This window comes from Prionailurus viverrinus, chromosome B1, assembly GCF_022837055.1.
Source record: "Prionailurus viverrinus isolate Anna chromosome B1, UM_Priviv_1.0, whole genome shotgun sequence".
Taxonomy (NCBI): Eukaryota; Metazoa; Chordata; class Mammalia; order Carnivora; family Felidae; genus Prionailurus; species Prionailurus viverrinus.
In genome coordinates this window covers 189,611,919-189,635,046 of record NC_062564.1, presented here as the reverse complement: position 1 = coordinate 189,635,046, position 23,128 = coordinate 189,611,919, and positions in this window count along the sequence as shown.

Genomic DNA, 23,128 nt, shown 5'->3' with positions numbered 1-23,128 from the left:
GGACTTACAACTCATTGATGGAGACAGGCTCAAAACTAACTGCAATAATGAGACTTTTTCATGGTTACCAAAGAGAGCTATTTTTAAAAGCTCCACTGGGATGTAAGAGAAAAGGGAATATATTTGCTCCATGAAAGACGTGATTATGGATTGTTTGTTGGACGTTTTGGAGAGAGGTTGGAGACCATCTGTCAAGGGTGCAAGAGAAAATATCAGTGTGTTATGTGACTACTAGATCAAATCTCATTTCTTCACAATTATCTGAGTATAATTCCATGTATGTCTTAGAGGGTGTCCATGTGATTCTTTTCTGAGAGCATGCTCTAAGTTTGGGCACGAATGTGTCTGTATTACATGTAAATAGAGTATTTTATCTGGGTCTTTATATCTTTTTGCTCATTTTACAAACATTAATAAGGAAATCCCTGAAGTAGACCCAAAGAAGAACACGACAGAACATCTGCTTCAGGGAGCTTCTGGTCTAGTTGGTGAAATAGAAACCAAGATAATAAGTCTTTGATGGTTGTATGCCATGTGTATGTGTGCCTGATCTCATGTAGCTTTCACAACTGTGTAAGCCAGGGACTGTGATTAGACCCATTCTCCAGATGAGGGGCCTGAGGCTTAGAAGTCCAAGTAACTTCTATTAGGAGTATATGGTGGGCAAGGACTCACGACTGTATTTGATAAATACTTATATGTAAAGCTTGCCCTGTATTTTACAAATAGTACCTTATTTTTAAATATTTAATTACTGTGACTAGGTAGTTTTATCCCCACTTTATAAAAGAGGAAAGAGACAGAAACTCAGTGACTTGCCTGAGGTCACACATTTGGTAAATGGTCACTGCTGGTGTCTGAGGCCAGGTGGTCTGGCTCCCAGCCCTTGCTTCTCAAATCCAGGAAGTCTGATTTCAAAGCTCTTGCAGCTAACCACCACACTGAATGGCCTCTTTCTCTTGTGTGCTCTTTTCGGAAGGCAAACAATTGTCATGTAACATCAGTGACCCCAAGAGAAATGTCCATTCAACTGCCTGCATACAGATTTTCCCGGTGGGTGCTCAGCCAGCCTGCCTCCTTCAGGCACCAACACACCATTCTTTCCAGCACCCACCTGCACTTGGCCATTCTTTTCCAGTGGCTTTAATTAAACGTTAACATTCATTTGCCCTTTTCCATTGTATTCAAGATAACCTTTGCTTCCTGTTGCCTCTAGATAAGCTTCACTCCATGACAGGTACCAAACAGGTTCATCTTGATATAAAATAAAGAATAGGGACTCTTTGATCTGCTCCACTGACATATTATAAAATGCCAGTTGCAATATTTGTTTTGTACTTCCTTCTTTTACCTAATGTCAGGATAATAAATTATTTCTGGATACTGCAGTAACTAAAAGATTGCAGTCCAAATTAGTCATACTACGTGGCTGTGACCTTTCCTAACAGTCAAACAGACTATGTTGAGAGGGGTTTTCGTTGTTCTTCTTCTTTTGCTTTAAATAGTTGTGAATACCTCATGGAGAGAGGTTTCCAGTTGGGATGCAGGGTTCCACGATTCCCTGAGCTGGGGGAAATGGCATAACGAGGCTTTCTGAATGTTTACTCCAACGTGCACTCCATCTGTTGGAGAATGGAATGGCTTCCTTCTAAAGTGACAGAACTGGACTGGGAACCAGGCCCCCACACATCTCACTTTTGCCACTGATGTAGTATGTGACCTTGAGCTGCCTCTCACCTGCTCTGAAACCCATGCGCTTTACTGCTCTAACGGTTATATTGCATCAGCACTGCATCATTGTTCAGACTTGAAGGATGGTGTTGTGGCAGGCACATGACATATCGGATTTATTCCTTAGAACAAACCTATGGGATGGATATTTTATTCACATTTTACAGACGGGAACACCGTCCTTTGAGAAGTTAAGCAATATGCTCACATTCCCAACACAGCTATTAAGAAGTGGAGCAGGGACTCCCACAGGGCTTGTGCAGCTGGGAAACCAGGGCCAGTCAGCTCTCCACCTTAATGACTCATCGTCCCTGGAGACTTAGTGCATTTTGGTGTCGCCACTTCTTCCCATTTCTCTCCTGAATATGCCTAATGTTCATGGCTTATGGTAGCCTATTGCAACTTTCAGGGAAACTGAAGGACCCCATAATAATCTGTGTTTGCTCCTTTTCCTGCTTCTGTTCTTGCTAGGACCTGCACCCTCACCCCAATTTACCCATGCCTCATACTGTCCTCCTTGCGAGGGATAAGGAGTTAATGATCCTCTAGGATAGATAATATCTAAGGAGGGACCAGGTGAGAATGACTGGAAGAAGCCATCACATGTGCATTCCAGACCACCTGCCTGTAGGCATCTCCATGCCAAGGCCCTGTGGCTCTAAGGAATAACACCCAGGCCCTCATCTTCATTGTAAGCAGTTCCTGGATGCCTGAGGGGACACATACAGGAGTCCACCCTCTAAAGTAAAAGCAAGCAAAAAAACAAACAAACAAACAAACAAAAACAACCCAGACCCTGAACAAAGGCAAGACTCATGCTCTTTCCTTTCCAAGTCTCCCAGACACTCCATACAGAAAATAAGCGATGCTGTGTTTCCATATTGTGAGACTAAGAGAAATGCGATGATTTTATTTTTATAGGTTATGATGATTTAGAATAAGTGTATTTAAAAATAAAAGAGACAGGGGTGCCTGGATGGTTCAGTTGGTTAAGCATCAGATGCTTGATTTCCACTCAGGTCACGATCTCATGGTTCATGAATTCAAGCCCCACATCAGGCTCTGTGCTGACATGGAGGAGTCTGGTTGGGATTCTGTCTCCCTCTTTCTATGACCCTCTCCCACTCACTGTTTCTCTCAAAGAAGGTAAAAATAAACATTAAAAAAATGATTCTCTCTTCCTCCCCCATTTGTGCTCACTCTGTCTCTATCTCTTAAAAAATTAAAATAAAAATAAAAGAGACAGACAAAAAGAGAAAACAAGAACTAAAGGTAAGTCAAGCAAATATATTTATTACACAGAAGATCTACAAGAGCAAACTACTCCAAAATGTTAACAATATTTATCTGTGGGTGGTGGGATTGCAGAATTTCTCATTTCTTTTCTCTTTTTAAACTTTGCTAACTTTTTCACAATAAATATGCACTATTTGTGCACTAAAAATTTAATACATACACACACAATGCCTTGTTGTAAGTAAATCACAAACCATCAAGCAATCTTTGGCTAGCTAACAACTCAGACAGAAATTTACTTTGTGGCAGACTTCTAGAGTAGACTAACTTCACGGGCAATGGAGGCATCAAAAAATTTATGTCTTTTTATTAATCTCTCTGGTGTCATCCATTATTTTTAACCTTATTCCATGTAAATCATCAGTGTAATGTTTTCCTAAGGTAATATACCTCTTAAATAACTATATGACAGGATGTCTTCAGGGGAAGATCCTATTTCAATCACTTAATTATTTCTATTTTTTAAAAGAATTGTATTTACTAACAACTTAAGTGGACTAATTAAAAAATTACAATTTGTAAGATGCATCCTCTTTTCTTTATTCTCGTTTTGTCCTCCATTCTCTATGCCAAGACCTTTTCTCCCTCTTCCTAGATTATTATGCAGTTTCCTAAATGTCCTCCCTCCTGATGACCTCATGATTCTCAACCACAGACACAGTGCTGCTATATTACTCTCTAAGAATAAAGTGGGTCGCGGCGGTTTTGAGTATAGATGGTAATTTCCCCATTATCTGTAGATCCTTTCCAAAATAGTTACAGAATAATCTCTTCATAATCTGGTTCTGTTACTTTTACACCAAACCATGTTTCCCAGGGGTCTTAACACATCAACATTCTCAGCTGCATAAGCTGTCCTTGCTCAGTCTCTGATCTTGTGTTTTGATTCTTATTTTTTTTGTCTGGTTGATGACAGTCTTAATCTATTCTTCTGCTTATCTTCTTTCCAGTGGGATCTCTTTCTGCAATTACAAAGCTTTCTGCAAATCTTTCTGCAATTACCATGAGTTCTGGACTCATTAATTTTTTAAATTTTATTTAAGAGACTGAGAGAGAGAGGGAGAGAGAGAGGGAGGGAGAGAGAATGCACGAGCAGGGGCAAGGGACAGAGGGAGAGAGAAAGAATCTTAAGCTGGCTCCACGCTGACATGGAGCTCAATCCCATGACTCTGGGATCATGACCTGAGCCAAAATTGAGAGTTGGACACTCAACCAACTGAGCCACACAAGTGCCTGTAAACTCACTCTTTTTAATTATCCTTTAGTAATGCAAATCTTTATCATATATTTTATCATTAATAAGATTTATGTTATTATTAGATATTAATGTTTTATATATATATATATATATATATATATATATATATATATATAGGGGGTGTGGGTGTGGGTGTGTTATGTGTACTTTGGTTCCCTAACAAAACTGTAAACATTTGAAAGTCAGGGAAATAATCTATATTTTATTTATATCCCTATCATTGCCTTGTAGGTGTTGAGAATATAGTAGGTGCTTGATAAAATTTCACTAAGTTATATTTGGGTTCATGATGACTAATTGAATTTAATCCTCCACCAAATAAATACAATTCCATCATTTATAAGGCAATTTTTGAGTACAAGATTTTGTCTAATTAAGCAAAGTTTAATAACCAATTTCTCATCTATTTTGTCTTCTCTATAAACAAAGCATTGTTGGTGCTGAAATGTTTAACTAGTTGAAATAAACTTTTCTCCTGACAACTTCCTGTCAATTGGTTATTTAAAACTCTTGTGTGTATTGCTTTAGGGGACTGATGCACTGGTGATTTAATATGGAAGACGCCTAAATAATGGATGACAGAAGAGCTATTAATAAAGGAACCTATATTGTAGTGCTCTCAAGAACTTGTGAATAATGGGAAAATTAGCTTAAGTGGACTAGCTGCCTGGTAAAGACTGTGGGCTCATTAAGATTTGTTGCCTCTTTTCTTTCACTGCTCTAAATATTTCTGAGCAGTTCTGTACTTAGCTCCTGCTCTTATTAAACTGCCAAATCCAATATGGAAGGACAGGTTTTGCCTTTGGAATTTAGTATTCTGAAAGGCATTCTCCCTTGGTGAAATTTTCCACCATCAAAATTGTCTAGAGAATTAACACACAGATTAAAACTAGGATCTGAGTGTGATTGAAAGCTAGAAATCTATTATTTGCATAGATCCAAGCACAAAAAGGAAGACGTTTTATCTAAAATAATTACCACTGGCTTTTAAAGTAAAATTATTTTTTAAGACATTTGCAGGAAATAGAGACAGGCTTTATCTAATAACTTAGGTGATATAAAAAAAAACAGTTTGATCATTATTGCCCAAGATTGCATTGTATGTGCAAACCTGTGTAAGTATTATTATAAAACCTTTCTTTCAGTATTTCTTCCAAGTACCTGCCGAAAGGGTTACAATTTTCAATCCTTCCAACTTAAGCCCATGATAAGAGATCCTATTTTCTCAAATCCTTTCTTAAATGGAGAATTAAACTGAATTTCAAACATTATTCAAAGACCTAATGAGACCTCCATGAAAATTATGGGTAGGGTCATATGTAAAATGCACAAAAATTTAACATTTACCAATGGAGAATTATTAAAATTGAAACAAGTGAGGTCTACTTAAAGATTTTAAGAACTTTAAAAAATTCACTAGATTTCATGCTTGAGAAGTGAGGATTTATAAGCAATTTTAAGCAACAGTGAGGTTTAGCTCTAGATTTAGAATCAGAGAAATTGGATTTGAATTCCAGCTATGTAATCTATTACTTTATGACCTTCGGTTGGTCACATGATGTCTGAGTTTTCTGACTTTTAAAATAGGGATAATAATGTCATTCACACTTATTTCACCAAGTGTTCTTGCAGAATATGAATGAGAAAATATTATATATCTATGAAGTACTCTAGAAGGGTAAGCTATTATTATCCTTACATTTATTATTATATAAAGTGTACATTTTTAATCCCTCATGTATATGAAATCATTGTACCCTATGGCATTTCAGAGAGCCAAGCTGCTTGGAGAGAAAACAGCATAAATGATATTGGGCACCTAACTATGTGCCAGGCATTGTAATGGGTATTATTTTATTTAATTTTCAAAATAATCCTCTAACTCAGGTATTCATTTTAAAGCCAGTTTATAGATCAGGAAGCATTTAAATACTTGGCCAGGTCAGAGCACAAACAGCACAGTTAACTTCTGCCTAGATTTTCTTCAAATAGTGTTCTCTTCTTCACCACACAGCAGTGGAGAGCTTCTCCTCCAAGGCAGGGTTAATAAAAGTGAGAGTTCACTTCCGGGAGGAACACACCTTCCTGATAAAGGTACCTGCCCATCAGTGTAGAGAGAGGACTCCTGACTCTCCCTCTTCAGACAACTGTGACAGTACACCTGCTCTGTAAATTTCCCTGGTGAGGCTTTTTCTATTTCTTCCATGTCCTAAATCCTTCTGGGGTTATTCTGCCTCCTTACTTCTATGCTCTTGAACAAAAGAGCAAATCAGCAGATGAAAAATGCAGTATAAAGGCAGAGTTTGAAAGAAACTATGCATTGGAAAGGGGAGAAAGTTGTATTTTCTAAGTTCCTATTATGTCTTTGTTTCTGATTATCTCATTTAATCTGTTAATAAAACTTCCCTAGGTACATATTATTATTACCATTTTTCACAGAAGAAATTTGCATGAAGGAAGGTTAGGTAACCTGTCTTGGAAGGTAGTTTGATTCCAGATTGTCTGTTTTCATCATTCTCCTTGTCCCCAAAAGATCAGAATGCAAAATAGGGAACAAGGCATAGCATAAGGCATTCATTATCATCAGGGGCTTTATCAGTCCCAAGGGGACGAAAATTGGTTCATGACAAAAAAAATCTTACTCGTTTTATGCATAAAGCACAGATTTGCATGTAATACCTAAATATACAACATATCTGGGTATTAAAATTTAATCAGTGGTGATTAGACAAAAATTTCTCAAAAGGCATTTTAATAGAACAATAACAAAAACAGTTGAGCAACACTGGCATAGGAAGAGAGAGTATATAACTACAGTGAACTAAGCTTACAATGGCTTTGGTTCTCAGCAAGGTCAGAATCAAGTAAGAATCATTGTTTCTCAGCTGCTTCAGCCACGGAGGACGGTATGATCGCCATATATTATCCTAGAACACATGGGGTAGAGTGGGGACAATCCTGGCACTGGAGTGCTGAAATGCTATCCAAACCAAGTGTGGAAGAACTGGAAGTTGGGAAGAATTGGCAAGATCAAGCCACTAAGATTCTAAACAATCAGAGAATCAGAGGGAACTGGTTTGGCCCATACAAGAGTCAACCATGTCTTCAACGGGCTCACCATTCCACACAAAATGCCCTCCCCCATCACACTCTGCCTTCCTAATCCTTCCATCTGCCAGGAGCCAGTCCCATTTCACACTTCCAAGAAACCTTTGACTTTTCCAGTTTACGTCTACTTTCTCCTCTGGAAAGTTCTGATGTCCCCGCACAGGTGCCTTACAACACGGGTGTTGCATTTATTTACAAGGACCTGGATCTGAATCCTGACCCTGAAACTTACGACTGAGTATAATTGATTTATGTTCTTCTTGTGCCGCGGTGTTTCTATCTATAAAGTGGGAATGCTGATGGATACTCTCTCTTTAGCCATGAAGAAAAAAAAAAAAAAACAGGTAAGACATTTCACTGTGCCTGGCTGTTAGTGTTTACTTGCTGAAAATGTAAAAATGTCAACAACTAACTCATTGTCTCTTTAGATCTGGAACGATACACAGTATGTGCCACATTAAAAGTCATGAATCCCAGCTCAGATGTCATCTCCTGCAAGAAGTCCTACTTTTGTCCTCATCAGTTTGACTCTGCTCCTGGCTCCCACTTCTTTGTTGTGCTTTTTACACTGTGTAATGAGCGGTGAGTTTATCTGACCATCTCCTTTACTCCTAACTTCCATATGAATGAGGATCTTTTGTCTTATATAATTTTCTATGTTTAGTACCTAAAATAAAGATTTTTGATGATTGTTGTTCCAATTGATACAATTGGATTACTTGTGTTGCATGAATAGACTTCCTCTTCTCACCTATATATAAAAAATGATACAGCATTTTATCCTCATATCTTAAAGCTGAGACATACATTTTTACCATTTTATACAAATTTATCTTCCATTAGTTTAAAACTTGACTACCTTGTAACTATTCAGATACATCTAGGTACGTACGCAAAAACTACTTTACATAGAAAAAATATATCTCAGCCCCTGTCTTCTACAGTCTATCCTTGTTACTTTCTTCATGCTGTTTTTCTCATTTATTATCATCCATTTGCATACACGGAGGCTGAGCTTTGGAGACAGACAAGCAGGACGTGATTCATTTACATAGTCTTTCCAGTGCCCCAGGGCTAATTTTTAGCAAATGCGCTGGGTGGACTTTTTCAGAAGATTTATAGTATTTATCTTGCAACCTTCTGTTATAAGTCCCAAGAGCACCAGCCTCCCAGTATCTGCAAGAAAAGTCTGTGCTGATAGCCAAGCAATGAGTCCTGGCAGCCATTACCCACAGGATTGTAATAGAGCTCAGTCCTACAGGTACGTATTGACAGCCAATTTCTCTAATTACTCACGTTCACAAATTAACCGAGTGATAACAGAGTGTATTATCTTCATTCTGGCATGCTTTTGGAGATCTTCAGGGAGACCTATTCGATCATTTCCAGGATGGGCTTGAAACAGTGACACATCTTGGAGGAGTTTAAAAGGATCTGATTTATAAAGCATGGCTTATAGAGTCTCTTCATTTCGTTGGTGTATTTTTTTTTCCGATTAACGAACATAATTCAATTAGCAAATGGTGCAGCTTTGTGGTAATAAAAAACGCGAGGCTTTTCATGGTTCAGTCCAGTAGTCAATGTTATAAGCTACATTTCTTTGAGATTTGACTAAGACACATTCATTCATTCCACCAAATGAGTGTTCTTCTCTTATTAGTGCTTTCTTCTCTCTCATTTTTTTTTTGAAACTTAGTGAATGCTTCATTTCCTCAGAAAGCCTCCTTGGGATCCTTCCCTCTATGGAGGCTCTTCCTCTGTGCTCACCTGGACCCTCATGCAGGAGGGAGCATGATTACACTTCATCATCATCCTCTATGTCGTCAGTTCCTTGAGGACCAAGCCGTGTGGCCTGGCACGTTCTCCAGACGAGATGCTGTGTCAGAGACTAGGGATGAAAGACAAGTAAGAGGGAGCCCCTCCTTGAGGGATCACAGGTCAGTAGGAAGAATGGAACTGTAAAGTAACAAGTACAACACAAGGGTTAAAGTCTGTGACCAAGGCACCTCCAACATGCGGCGAATGCAGAGACGAGTGAGGTCATTTCACGGCGGTGACGCTTTCACAAAAACGAGTTCTCCAGACTAGTGGTTTGTGAGAGCTATTGTAAGAATAACCCCAGGGATAATTCTGATATGCAGTTATTACATCGTAAGAAGAAGACAGCTTTATAGCAACCATATACTCACTAGTATATTTATATTGTGATGTGTCCTCACTGTTGATATTGCCATTTGCTATCACCGGATGCAACAGTAATTCAGTGTTTTTGGAAATTTTCTCAGCACCAAATATTTGCAAGAAAGTGTGCTGACTGCTGTGGAGAATAGGAGGCTGAGGACTCTATCCTCTTGAGGACACTGTAAGAGGAGAATTTATTCTGAACGGAACCCTGCCCGCATGTCAGACACTGTACCCGGCGCTCTTCCTCCACTGGCTTATTTAATTTTCACAAACACGCCCGAAGGAAACATTTGTGTTCCCATTCTAGAGATTAGAAAACTGAAGAACAGAAAGACTGAGCAATTTGCTGAGAAATGGCAGAGCCAGACTTCAAAACCAGTTCCTTTTATCTCAAGCCCTTTAGCTTGAAGCCCTCAAGCTTCTTTAATTCTAGTACGTGCTCCCAAAGGAATTACTATCCGAGGAAGATAAAACGCACAGACACATATCCCCCTTATGTGAAGAATAGCATAGATCAGGTATAAATAACGAATAATGATATTTAAGGGAGGGAAATCAATTAAAATCTTTGTGGAGAAGGTTGCAGGAAACATGCAAAAATTTCCCACTTGCCGAAATGTGAAGGAGGCTATCTACCAGAAGAATATGTGGTATTTATCTTTCCAGTAAGTCTCAAGCAGGAAGAGAGACAATAATAACTATTCTGAATACTTGCCATGAATTTTAATGACGATACTAACAATCAACATTCACTGAGTGATTACCGTACATCAGGCAGGGCGTGAGGCTACATGATCTTAACCACTCCTCACCACAACCTATGAATTGGCTGTCATTGTCTCTCATTCAGTCGAGCAAGAAACTGAGGTGTACCATTTAAGCATCTTGCCTGCATTAAATAGGCTGCAGAGCCAGGATTCAAAGCCCAAATTCTTAGCACTGTGTTACCTGAACTCCCCTTCATAAATGCAATGTACTTTCTTAGCTCAGCGTCAAATTCATGATAAATGCTCAATAATAATAAAGGCGACTATCCCTACACAGTCATTTTCTTGTCAAAGGTACAAAAGGGCGACTACCCAGAACAACATCAGAGAAGTCTTCAGAGAGCCCACAGAAAGGGCTTAGCTTTGGGAGCGGTTAGGGGTATGTGTTAAAGGCAGGATGGGGTGCAGAGTGCAGGCACATTAAGTCCAGAAGGGGTCAATTTGAGAAACTACCATGGAACAAACATTTTATAGTATATAACCTAACTAGAACACAACTTTTAGAGCGCACGTTTGAAATGCACATTTGGGATTGAGAGACCATTGAGCTAGACTTGAAAAGTGATTGCATAGGACCGGGGTGGGGGGGCAGAAAGTGAACAAAATAAGTTTTGAGGAATTGAGTTTAAGTGGGTTGGGAGTTGGGACTTGGGGGGTCATGTAAATAAAAATAGGGTGCAAAGTAATAAAAATGGGCTTGGGCTGGGTCAAAGGCATGGAAGAGGGTCATGAGAGGAAAATGTTAACCATGTTCTGGGAAACTCTGTTTACAGGAGTCGATGTGACATACACCTGATGGTCCAGCAGGCTGTTACAGATTTGTGTGACTGGGATAGCCCACTAGAAGAAAAGACAGGTTGATATTGCAGATTTCGGATTGTTCCAGAACTGGGTAATATTAGTTCACTTAATGTTACTCACTGTATCCAAAGTAGCTTTGGTTACTCACACTTTGCATAGACAGATAGATGATAGATAGATAGATAGATAGATAGATAGATAGATAGATAATAGGTAGATTGATTGATTGATTGTTTGATTCGTGGTAGAATTTTCAGTCCCTCAAATTCTGTATGATACCAACAGTTGTCTTTACTTTCTAGTTCCTGTATTCATCTTTCCATAGTTATAGAGACTTTGTTCAACTGTGTTCACCATTGTATTCCCAGGTCCTGGAATAATGCCTGACATATAGAAGGCATTCAGTGCTTATTTCCTGTGTGAATGAATGAGTATTTTCATATCTGTGATAGAGAATTTGTTCTTTACCTCTAATAGGGCATTGGCACTGCTAGGAAAACAAAGAAACCTCTGAACTATCTTCTTAGAAAAAGGCACACATACAAGTTTTCATACAATGACAGGGAATTCTCAGATGCCCTGAGGCCTATGAATTAGTCTCCATGGAATTCAAGACAAAAATCTTTGGGCTCAGTTAGTGTTTCTCTCACTGAAAACCTTGAGAAGGACCTAAATTTAGGATTTCTGTTATATATTTTTTTACAATTTATTTTAAAATGTCTCAATAAAATGTATGTATGTATGAGAGTTAACTTTAATTTTCACCCTATAGCAGGTTCGTGTTTGAAGGATCCAAGTCAGGAGTTAAAATTCCAGATATAGCTACTATAAATCTTGACAGTATTTTTAGGAGTTCCAGAAACATGATTTCTCATTAATGAGTTGAACTGGTTTCAAAAAACTGTAGTTAGACTGGCAACACCAAGCAAAGGTGAGAATGTGGAGCATCGGGAATTCTCATTCATTGTTGGTGGGGATACAAAATGGTACAGCTAGTTTGAAAGAGTCTGGTAGTTTCTTAGAAAATTAAACATTCTTACCAGATTATACAGCAATCACGTCCCTTGGCATGGACCCAAAGGAGTTGAAATCTTACACAAAAACCTGCACATGGATGTGTATAGCAGCATTACTCATAACTGCCAAAATTTGGAAATGACCAAGAAGTCCTTCAGTAGGTGAATGGATAAGTCCCAGACAATGGAATATTACTCAGTGCTAAAAATAAATGAGCCAAAAAGAAATGAAGCCATGAAAAAAAAAACCATGGAAGAAAATTTTGTTTTAAAATAGGAGAGAACATTGGTCAAATTCTAAGAAAAATATTTCAGTAGAATGGTAGAGTGAAAACTTTTGAATTGAAGAATGCTAACAAGCATATTGAGTGCTTGTTCTGTGCAAAATATTATGCCAGGTTTTGTTGGGAAAATGCAACATATAAGACAAACTTGATGAAAGGAAATAATGTTTGAGTTCAAGATTCCTTCAACAGCATAGGAAGACATTATGGAAAATATTATCCAAGAATCATGAGGGCTCAAAAAGTTACTGTTTACTCAGTTTTTAATTCATTAATTTCCTTCTTGTTTATGCATTTTTCCATCCAGTTTATTCACCCATCTTTTCGCAAATCACTACCACACTCTCCCTTTAGGTAAGTGCTCCTCCCCCATTTTCACTATGCAGCTAACAGATGACACCACCACCAACTCTAGGGATGGGCCCAAACTGGGCTAAGATAATTGATACAATGCTCCAGTGAGGATAACTGGATTCATGAATGGCACTGCAGCTCAATTCCAGGCAATGAGAATAAGACTCAAAGACTGTGTTAGACTCCTAGGAAATAAAGCTTTTCCTTCTTTCCAGCACTAAGCCCCTTTGCTGCAACTTGAGGCTGAGCCCAGAATGGCCAGAGGCCCTCAACCTGAAAGGCATAGGAAAGGAGAGGCAAGCCAAGACTCATGCGATATCATTTTACTTGCTGGATTAAACTTTACCTGAAGCTTCACTTTTAGATACTTTCTAAAAGTATAGAAGTATCTCTAAACTTTCCAGGTACGTAATATGTTATCATTTTTATTTAAACTGATATGATGTGAATTTTCTTAAACTTGCCTTTAACAAAAGTTCTCATGGAAAAAAGTCTTTAGTAGCTCATGGAGAAGGCCAAGGTAGAGACGAAAGTTCATGAAGGCAAAAGATGGGCTAAATCTAGAATGATCTGAACTAGAAAACAAAGGGATCTGAGAGATACTCTAATTAGCTAGAGCTTGGGCTTTGAGATAATTCATTATTCATCTCACTGTGCTCTTAAAACCTGCTCCGTAGACTACACTTGTCATTGATGTTACCCAGCTCTGTCTTAGAGCTCATTGTTCAAATGTTTCTTTCTTTCACTAGATTGTAAATGAAAACTCCTTGAGTTTTCTTGAGGGAAGAAGCTATTTCTTACTCATGCGGGCAGACTCGTGAGCCCCAGCATAATGCCCGTCACATAGTAAATAGCTGTAGCATTACATTGACTTTTAGAGCAGGGAGGGATGCGGTGAGAGAATGTGGCAGATTACTCTGAGAGCAGTGGGCAGAAAGACTGGGATGGGAGAGGGAGCAATGGGGAATGAAGCCAATTAGGTATGCATTTCAGTATTCCAGAGAAGAATGGATAAGGGCTCAGAGAACTAAATCAACAAAATGTTAAGATCTAAATATAAACAGCCACATGAATAAAATGGACATGGCCACACAGCTGAATGTTCATACAGTATTTCTTTTTCCTCTTCTCTTGTATTCCTATGAAGTTCTTAAAACCGTTGCCCATGGTAACATTCAGTGGAAAGCTGACCAGCATTTGGACACATCTATCAGATCAAACATTAATGAGAGAGGCCTGTTTCTTTTTTCTATTGAGTCAGTTGTTCCAAATATAGACTAAGCATGTTTCTTAGAGCAATAGAAGTGACTAGAATGGATTCCAGTACCAGAAGTGTCTATTCCATACTACAAATATAAGCAAGCTTGAAATTAATACACCGTAATGTGAGAAATAAATGTTTAAAAACATCTCAAATATTTTTCAATTTTTGTTGTATTTTAGAGTGTTGACCTCATACTTTCTTTCACGGTAGCACAATGTTGAATAAAAAGAGAAATGCATAATCTAAGGAAGTATTGGTCTTAAAGAAACTTGAATGTATTTGAATGAGAGGCAGTTTAGAAATAGGCTGAGTGTCTATGTTCATAGATGATTGAGGATATTTTCTATAGATTCAGTCTTAAAAAGCAACACAGTAGCCACATCTTTCATAAACTAAAGTTTCTTTCATTTTTTTTTAATTTAAAGGTAATATTTCTCATTTAAAAGTTAATCAATTTGGGGGTGCCTGAGTGGCTCAGTCGGTTAAGCATCCAACTTCAACTCAAGTCATGATCTCAGTCCATCAGTTCGAGCCCCACACTGGGCTCTGTGCTCACAGCTCAGAGCCTGGAGCCTGCTTCGGATTCTGTGTCTCCCTTTCTCTCTGCCCTTCTGCCGTTAATGCTCTGTCTCTCTACCTCAAAAAACAAATAAACATTAAAAAAAATTTTTTTAAGTTAATCAGTTTAGAAATTTTGGAAAATTAAGAGGAAACAAAAACACAGAAAGAAGGATGCAATCACTTCCTTGATTTAATCTCTTAACATAACCAAATGTAAATACTCTCTAAAATTTTTTTCGAGTATTATTTATACGAACACATCTATGCAAATATTTTTCACCTTTTGGGTTTTGCTTAAATGTCTCTTCTTTACAGAAGTCTTCCTTAACTTCTAATTTGTAACATGGATCCTTTCTTGTCTTCATTGTCCTTTTCCATAGCACACATACTTTATAGAACATAACACAATTTTTTACAGTGATTGAATATTTTTTAATGCCAGCATTGCATATAAGAGTGGGATCATCATATTTTTTTTCAATTCCTATAAAACATGAGGCAAGTACTTGGCATATAACACATTCTCAAGTTAAATTATTTATGAATTTTCAGACACTATGTTACAGTGGTTTAAGGAAGCCAGAAGGGCTTGAACCCTGCTGTGGAAGGCAGAATACTATATGTTATCTTATGTAGTAAAAGCAACTTTACTAGTATAACTACATTAAGTACCTTGAGATGGGGAACTTATCCTGGATTATTCAGTGGGTCCAATGGAATCACAAAAGTCCTTATGAGAGGAAGGTAGGAGGGTCAAGGTCATAAAAAGACATTATGATGACAGAAGCATAGAGGGAGAGAGAAAGAGAGTGAGAGAGGAAGATGCTATGCTACTGGCTTTGAAATTGGAGAAAAAGTCCATGAGCCAAGGAGCATAGGAGGCCTCCAGACTCTAGAAAAGACAAAGAAACAGATTCTCCCTGAGAGCTTCCATTAGGAATCAGCCCTGTCAACCCATTTTAGACTTCTGACCACCAGAACTATGTATGAGAATCAATTTGTGTCGCTTTAAATCACTATGGCTGTGGTCATTCCTTCCAGTAGCCATAAGAAACGTATCTGCCTGCTTTGCATATGAAAGATCTCAGGAAAGGAAACCATCCCCTCTGTGCCTCAGTTTCCTGATCTGTAAAATGGATAAACAGCACCTGCCTCACAGCATAGTTTAAACCTGAAAATATATGCAAGTCATGCAGAAAAGTGCTTGGCATGTCCTATGGTCTCAATAAATATTTACCTTTTGGTAAAAGGACAAATTACCAACCAAATGCCATAAGTGTCAATGACTCCTTCCTTATCTATCTCAGGTCAGCAGGTTCTCATATGTGCCCCAGTTTTCACTTATACTCGGACAGTGGCCTCAGCCCAACATAATAAAATGGTAACAAGGAAGGTGTTTTAACATAACTATAGTTAAACACAGGATATTAGAGATTGTCTTGTGTTTTGATTCTGCCTCTATAACTTATTCACAGGGGAGAGAGATTACTTGTCCCACTTTACCTGGGAAAAGTCCTAATTTATAATTATTGACCCAGAATAATTAATAGTGCCCCCTTTACTCTTCAAAGTGTCCTGGTTTGCACAATGAATTATACATTCACTCCATCCTGCACTTTGGATGACTCACCTAATATATCTGAGAGTTTATTCCTCATCTATAAAAAGAAGTGACACTATTTGCCCTGTAGGATGCTGGATGGATTAAGTAACATGAATGATGAACATGGCACTCACAGTAGATGCTCACTCTGAATGAGTTTCCTTCCCTTCCAGTAATGACTGAGCGCCTTAAACTAAAAACAGAGATGCAAACATTGTGGGGTCCATTGGTTAATTAGTATTAGAAGAAGGTACTTAAAAGCAGGATGTAGCCGGAGAGGGAAACTCAGACTCAGTCAACTTGCCACAGCTAGAAAGGACCACCAGAATCACGGGATCTCAGAAACAGAAAAGATCTTCCTCACTTTCAAATCCAATCCACCCCACCACCATACAGAAACCTCCCTGCAACATCCCTGACAAAGCCATCTCCTGATTATGATGAGTGGTTAACATGTATGGAGTGCTTATCATGACCAGGGCATCATGACTTGCATCATCCATGTATTACTTTAAATCATCTTTACAAGAGTTATAGAAAGTAAGCACCATGAACTTCACTGTGAGGATGAGATTTGCAAGGCTGTGTAGTCAAAAATCCAGTCTCTTGCCTCCTAACAAGTTTTTGGTGATCGTAGAGGATTTTGGCGAAACAATTAGAACCCTAAGGTCCGTGCTTGAAGAACACAAGAGTCCAAAATGTCCTTGAAACATCTAAATAATTTGCAAGGCTTTCTTTGTTGGAAAGGTTGCTTTAGTTTTATGAATTTTATTTGGCAAATGTTAATTCCTATTTGCTAGTATTTCCTTTTTTAATCACCATGAAATGCTGCAATATCTTGAAACGCAGGAAGGTGCTCTGTGGTTAATGGTCAGCGACAAGAATCACACATAAGAATTGTTTGTTTGTTTTTTCCAAAACAATCAACTGGTTGTGGGGTTTGAGAGAATATTTTTCTTTCCTAATGGGAAATCCATAATGCAATGATTGTATAGTTGACAGAGAAGAACTGAAGATACTGGAAAGTGTTTAGGGTTTTGAAGACCGAAAACTTTATTCCAGTTGGTCTGAAATAACTCATCACATGAGCTTGAACTAGTCATTTTACTAATTTGTGCCTTTCTTACCCTTTCTATAAAATGAAAGCTTGGGGAGATTGTCATTAACATCCTTTCAAGTTTGACCAGATTCTGATTCTCTGAAATATGGCCTAGATTCCTTGCAAATTGTCACTTTGGCAACATAGCCTGGTGCTTAGAAAGTGCTCAGGGCATTCAGAAGAATGCAGTTTTATATTTCACAGATGGAAACTAATTGAAATTCTTTAGGTAGATCAAGTGTAACCGCAAAAGCTTGCACAGTCCTGTAGCAGACCCTTAGCCCAGAACGGCTTCAGTCTGTCAACAGCACGCAGTGTGTTGCAGTGAAATTGGTAATCATCTGTTTTTCTTAGGTTAAGTTATCACCGGCAGCAGAGTTTCGTTGGGTCAAGGACACTGGGTTGCCTACTGGGGATGGTTCATGCTTAGGATCTTGGAAACCAGAAGCAGTTTTCTGATTCTACAGAAAGCAAAAGTCTCAGAAGGGAAATGCGTTCACCATTTGGACCTCACTGTGCGCTGTGATTTTGAAGACAGTTTTGGTTTTAGCCTCTCCTCTCTGTCCACATTGTGAGCCCATTCTTCTCGAGCCCATTTTCCCCAAAGTTTGAAGCATACCACTGTTCACCTTTTCTAGCTGCCTTTCACTCTTCATCCCTCTTTTGGGGCATCTACTGTGAATTTTCTCTTGCCTGCTTACATTTTATGTATTTGGATTTATTCTTGCTTGTGTCTATTCCTATTTCCTAAATTCTAGTTCTATGACTTTTACCCCAAATAGCCAACCTGATACTACCTCTCAACAGCAAAAAAAAAAAAAAAAAAAAAAAAAAAAAGTGAAACAAAAAGAAAAAAAAATGACTGACTTGTTATCAAGATCAATTTCACCCTAATTATTTCTCGATCGTGAGTGTTGTGCTCTCTCCCATGCTTAAAGTTGAAGGTTCATAAAGGATTCAAATACATTCTTCTATCTTCTACAGAGAACTGACAAGCTATTGGAAGAGTAGACACATAAACTACCCTTTATTTTAGGGAGAATGACTGGTTTTATAGAACAGTGCTTCTCAAGCTATCTACGGTGAAGGATCAGTTTTGTTGTTTTAATTTCCAATGCATTGTACACAGATACTTTTATATAATAAAAATAGCACTTAAAGTTGTTGTGATGATATCAAATTGTTGCAACAGTTTTTAAATGCTTATGCTCAAATTCTTTAAAAATTTTTTTCAATGCTTACTTATTTTTTAAGAAAGACAGAGACAGAGCTTGTGCAGGGGAGGGGCAGAGAAAGAGGGAGACACAGAATCCAAAACAGGCTCCAGGCTTCGAGCTGTCAGCACAGAGCCCGATGTGGGGCTGGAACTCATGGACTGTGAGATCATAACCTGAGCAGAAGTCAGTCGCCCAAACAACTGAGCCACCCAGGTGCCCCGCTTATGCTCAATTTCTGTGCTTTGCCCTTACAAGTGGGCAGTCAACAGTTTGCAAAACACCTCCTTCTGCAGACAACAGTTTGAGAGCACTCTGTTAAAACATAGTAAATAAGATGCAGTTGGAAAACACGTGAATGTTCAGTTCATCCTGGCTGCGGCATGAAAGCAGCCTCCCAGAGAAACATAAGGACCCACTTTTTCATTCGCTTCCTCCTCCATCTTAGCTTACTTGAAGGTCTAGTTTCCACTTGCTTCCATCAGATCGCCCTCGATCCGGTCACCCACTCCCTCCTAAAACACACCGCTGTTCTTTTGTTTATATCATGTTTTTCCTCCTGTCCGTTTTCCCGTCATGGCTGGTCCCTCTGTGTTGTGTTATCCTTACACTCTCCACTGACTCCCGCACTCGCTTCTTCAGAGCCCATTGTGACTGGGGAGTAGGACTCACTACACCAAGGCAGAGAGAGGTCTGAACACACCCTTCCGCTATTATGCTCATGCAACGTCTCTTTGTGCCGCCACCCAAGGCCTCTGCCATCTAATTCCTGTCAACTTGTTTTGCCACAGCAATCTCATCATGTCAGCAGCCCTGCATCGAAGTTGAATTATTGACTGTTTTCCAATGGGTCCTGGACTTGCACACCTTCATGCCTTCAGTCATGTTTATTTCCTTCTGCCTTAAACCCCCCCCCCCTTTACTATTCTCCAGCCCCACTGAGCTTTCTCTGCAGAAAATAGCTATTCTTCAATGCCCAACTTGAATACCATACCATACCTGCCATGAAATCTCAGAAGATCATCCCACAGTTGGAATAATTACTCAATCTGCTAATTTCTTAATCTATTCCATTTTGCCTCGCTTCTGGCACTACAGACTGTCTCAAAACATGGTTTGTAGGCACATCACCTATCACCTATCATCCATGCAAGCTCTCTGAGGTCACACTTAGTGCCTTATTCCTTCCTAGTAGGTTCTTAGCCTCTGTTTGACCCTCAGTCAATTATTTACTTTTTTATTTGCCTACAGTTTTCTGAACCTTCTAAGTGCTGGCCATACCTTCTCAGCCATCCCAGAACTCCCAGTGTGTTGGCAGAAAGCAGATACATTAACAGGTAATTATCAAGCTGTTTTTGGTAAGTGCAAAGAAAGTGTTTTGCATTAAGCAATATAGAAGATGGGAGGAAGGATGCCCAGCTCAGAATAAAGGTGAGCACGGTGCCTAGGGAGTCATTCTTCAGGAGGTGCCAACCGAGAAAGATAAGCAAGCCCAAGAAAGGCATGCGGGAGGGGGGCCAGGGGAAAGTGTTCAGGCTGTCCCCCTTGGAACCCCAAAGGTTCCAAGACAGGAAACAGCTGTCTGGTGTACACAGTAGGTATAGGCAGGTCCTATCACTAGAGAATAAAGACAGAGAGGTGGCTACTTAGAAAGATGGAGCATATGAACGAGTGTATGTAAAGAAGCAATGCTTCTTGCAAACAGATTGGTTTTACAAGCAAACACAAACCCCAAGTATATTAAAAAGTAGTGAGGAATGATACACAATGCTAATATTCACATAGCCATTTTGACTTACTGGTATTTTACAGCTATCTGATTGCTTTTCCCATTTGATTCTGCTCCCTGGTACAATTCTGAGAGTCTAACTCCAGTTTATTCCCTGAGACTTCTTTGTGGACTGACAGGCAGCTGCAGTTCTCTTGTTGGCCATGGCTAAGAGTCATTCAACCAACCAACCATGTTTCTAAATAAAGCAGTCCAGCAACTATATTGGATTGAATGGAGCACTCCCCCAACCCCTTACATTCACATGTCCTCAGAACCTCATAATGTGGACTTATTTGGAAATAAGTCTTTACAGATAAAATTAGTTAAGATGAGCTCATACTGGATTAAGATGAGCTCCAAAATCATTTGGCATCCCTATAAGGAGAGGAAGATTTGAAAACAGAGGCAGACACACAGAGGGAAGACAGCACTGTGGAGAAAAGGCAGAGAATTCAGTGGTGCAGCTAAAAGCCATGAACTACCAAGGACTGCCAACAACCACAGGGGTGATGAAGCAAGGGGAAGATTCTCCCCTAGAGCCTTCAGAGACAGCATGGTCCTCATAACATGTTGATTTCAGACTTCTAGTGTCTAGAATTATGAAAGAAGAAATGTCCACAGCATTGGGCCACCAAGTTTATGGCTATTACAGCATCCCTAGGGTACTAATATAACAACGTAAATAGATCAGACGTAAACTCTTCCGTAATTTGGCCAATCATCTCAGAAACATCTTCTCCCTTCCAGCCTCAGACGTTTCATTTCCATGGAGCATTCTGCTGAAATTTTGCACATCGGAGGCATGGCCAGATTCTCTTAAAGGCCTATGAATTTATTCTCGTTCTCTAAATCCACTAAAATTAGGTAAATGAATCTCATTTAATTTTAAATAAACTTGCGTTTCATCACGTGTTCTGAGTACAAAACTTTGATGCTCTTTGTATACATGGGTCTTTGTCGTATCAAGTAGCTCCAGGTTCAGGATATATTTGTCACATCTACACAAGGTGCTGTTTCCCAAGGTGTGTTGTTTAATTGATTAAGAACAAGTAACTTGGGCAGATAAACTATCCAAGCCTGTGAACGTATATATAAGATACAGCTTACTAGTGCATATTCTTTGATAGAATTGAAGGTTCTCCATGACCCAGTATATCTTGGAACTGTGCCTCAATAGTGAGTTGGCTCTTTCCTGAAAAATAGGTTGTTGTAACTCCTCTCTCTGATAATGACTGAGTGCTTCTCAGTGGGCTACCACGTGTATTTATAGGAAGATTTGAGATGATTACACTTCTCTTTAAATGGTTCTCCCTACTGTTGAGAGTACCACGTTAGCATTCATCTCAATGACAAATATGGGAAGCCATTTGTCAGAAGGTGAGGGAGAGGGTAAGCGTGGCACTTGGTGTTGCAATAATATCAATAATTTGTGGCCTCTCAAGTCCATTTATCTCCAGTGTTCAAACCTTGTGGTACAGATGCCTGACTTTCCCAATTGTGGTCAATGTCAAGACACAGATAACCACATGCACTCAATCAGAGGGAGAAAGGAAGCTGCCTGATAGGCAAGGGCACACTTAAAGAATATGAGCAGGTTAATAATGCTCTCATCAATAAGGTGAAATGACCTGTTCTTTACCCCAGTGCTTGTTTTTGACAAGGGGCCTTGATCCACTGTTGCTGATAAATTGCTGGGTAGAATGAATGCCTATGTTCAGACCCTGTCATCTGTCAGAGATATTATTTTTGTTTTTTCCCGTGGTGAGCACAGGTACAAATTTCCTAACAAAGGCGTTAACTTCAGTAGTGTAAAGCATCAGTGTCACTTTGAAGGAGCTGAACACACAGAATAGCAATGCAATTGACTTACTCAATTGCACAATCAGACTTATTATATACAATGCTTTAATGAAGACAATATTTTAATCTACTTATAAAACAGTTCCTTATCAATGACTACATTACGGATAAAGGAGAATTTAGTAAAAGGAATTGGGTAACAGTTGGTAATAACAATTGGCTGTGGGGCATGTGTCTTATAAGCAAAATATATCCAAATTAAAGAATTACTTCTTACATATCATTCAATAGTTTTTATGTCTACCTATTATGAGTGAAATATCTTATTCAATAAATTATTATGAAGAACTTACTGTGTATTTTAGGCACTGCCCTGGATCTAGAGTTTATTGTTGAATGAATAGACGGATTACTTATTTTCATTTATTTATGAATTCATTCAGTCATACAGTCACTCAAAAGTATTCTTGGAGTGCATACGCTGTGCAAAGAATTATGTTAAGAGCTCTTCCTTGTCAGGGCACCTGGGTAGCTCAATCAGTGGAGTGTCCAACTCTTGGTTTCAGCTCAGGTGATGATCTCATGGTTCCGTGGGTTTGAACACCGTGTAAGGCTCTGCACTGACAGTGTGGAGCCTGCTTGCGATTCTCTCTCTCCCCTTCTCTCTGCCCCTTCCCGACTCGTGCTGTCTCTGTCTCTCTCAAAATAAATAAATAAGTAAACTTACAAAAAACAAAACAAAAAAAGAGTTATTCCTCGTCTTCAGGGAAACTCCCCAGGCTAGCACAGAAGGTGAAAAGAAGATAACTGGTTAAAATGCAAATATAATAACGATATATATAATATATGAGGTCTGGCAATAGAGAGAATGAGGTAATTAGCTCAGAGGAATGTGGGAATGCATGAAGGGGGCAGGAGAGCTCACTGAGGAGACAGCACTTTACCTGGAATCTGAAAGATAATTAGAAATTTGCTGAAAGAACATCTGAGACAAAGACATTCCAGTGATATGAGGAA